The sequence below is a fragment of the Microtus ochrogaster genome, chromosome 15 (genome assembly GCF_000317375.1).
Source record: "Microtus ochrogaster isolate Prairie Vole_2 chromosome 15, MicOch1.0, whole genome shotgun sequence".
In the NCBI taxonomy this organism is placed as follows: Eukaryota; Metazoa; Chordata; class Mammalia; order Rodentia; family Cricetidae; genus Microtus; species Microtus ochrogaster.
Window position 1 is genome coordinate 1919782 of NC_022017.1, and position 2323 is coordinate 1922104.

Genomic DNA, 2323 nt, shown 5'->3' on the forward strand with positions numbered 1-2323 from the left:
GTAGACCAGGCTGGTCTCGAACTCACAGAGATCCGCCTGCCTCTGCCTCCCGAGTGCTGGGATTAAAGGCGTGCGCAACCACCGCCCGGCTCCACTTAGATTTTTAAAACAAACAAACAAACAAAAACAAGGTCTCTTGGTGCCTCAAACTGTGCCCAGGATGGCTTTGAACTCCTGGTTCTCCTGACTCTCTAAGAGCTGGTGATTACAAGCAAGTGCCATCCACTAGGTTGGAACCCAACCCAGGGCTCCCTGCAGTGTTATAGGTCATCATTCTACCGGTCCCAATCTTACAGCTCTGGAAAGAAACTCTGATGCCTGATGTTGGCCTTCAGTTAGCCTCGTCCCTGTCCCCGCATCAGGTGAAGCAGGGAGTGTTTTTCTTTGTTTCCTGAGTTATCTGCTTTACTCCTTCCCTGTCCTGCCCCATTCTCTCCACAGGATCTCTCTGTGTGTAGTCCTGGCTGTCCTGGAGCTAGCTGTATAGACAAGCTGGACTCAAGCTCACTGGGATCTGTTTGCATCTGCTTGAGAGCTGAAAGCTTGGCCTCAGCGCTAGTACAGCCAAATCCTTCCCTCTGTACTCTGGTACATTTTCAGGACTGAGCTGATGATTGTATGTATGTGGTCGTCCCAGGAAGTGAATCTGTGCCTTGTGCATGCTAGGCAAGTATTGCTCTGCCCCTGAGCTGCAGCCCGCTGGTGGCCATGGAGGAAATGACTCATCATATGGACAGAGCCTAAGAGACTAAGTGTGTTACCTGACTCCCAAGGTAGTGTGCCTGCTGGAGTCATCACCGGAGCAGAGCTGCTTTCCAGGCTGCCTTCCACTAGTTTACACACTTTCCCTCCCGTACTTCTAGGATACCCCCTGGTACACAATAAGGGCCCCAAGAAATGTCTTTGAAAGAAAACCAGGTGGGTTAGGAAATAGGTGGGAACTTTGTATTCAGACCTCGGGAACAAGACACCTTTGGATCTTTGTCAAGTGCCTGTCTCCTCCAAGACTGTGAGAAGGGCCGGAACACTACCGGAGACTCTCCCACTCTAGCCTTTGCCTCAGTACTCTGGCCGCCTACAGAAAAGGGGCGGTATGCTGGAGGAGGATCCGATGGTTCGCTAGAGCTACAGGTGCGGCTTCTGAGCAGCTCACTGCTGCCCCCTGCTGGTACGGGACACCATTGCTGACACTTTTCCTACCTAGGAAGATCTCTTCTGGAAAAAGTTTTTTGCACACTGCTCTGCGCTCCAGGACTTACTTTTCATGAAATCCCTTATTATTCTCACTCACAGAATAAATACTTTGACATTCCTGATGCTCCAACACACTGAGCTTATCTGGACCAAGTAAAGTTTTTGTTTGTTTGTTTGTTTTAAGATTTATTTGTGGGCTGGAGAGATGGCTCAGTGGTTAAGAGCATTGCATGCTCTTCCAAAGGACCCGAGTTCGATTCCCAGTCAACCACATGGTGGCTCACAACCATCTGTAATGAGGTCTGGTGTCCTCTTCTGGCCTACAGACATATATGCAAACAGAATAGTGTGTCCATAATAAATAAATAAATATTTTTAAAAAGATTTATTTGTGTATTTTGTGTGTGTGTATACATGCATTAGCTACCATGTCTGATGACCTGAGTTAGATCCCAGATGGAAGGAGAGAGCAGAGGTGTAACCCTGAGTTCCACATGTGCATCTTGGCATAAATACATACACTAAATAACTGAATAAAATATAAATCTTTTTATTCCTGAAAAGAAACATCAAGTAATTTCTTTTAAAATTTCTGTGGGGACTGGAGAGATAGCTCAGTGGCCAAGAGCACTAGCTGTTTATTCTTCCAAAGGTCCTGAGTTCAATTCCCAGCAACCATGTGGTGACTCACAGACATCTGTAATGAGATCTGGCGCCCTCTTCTGGTGTGCAGGCATACATGCAGGCAGAACACTGTATAAATCAATCAATCAATCAATCTTTAAAAAAATAGTTTCTGTGGTTTAATTACTCCTGCCTTGCTATTCTTCAAGTTTAGCACTGGTGGGCACCACTAGGAACTACACTGAAGGGCAGGTGGAATAATACAGTCTGCCCCCCGGAACAAAGAATATTTCTAATATAAGCCTACAACCCCTAATTCATCAATGAGTCGCTGTATTATATGAATTGGTCTTGCCTAAGATTCTACAGTTCAATAACCAAAAATAATAACTAATCCACCACCCACACTTACTTTTTTTTTCCTTTTTTTGGTTTTTCGAGACAGGGTTTCTCTGTGGTTTTGGAGCCTGTCCTGGAACTAGCTCTTGTAGACCAGGCTGGTCTC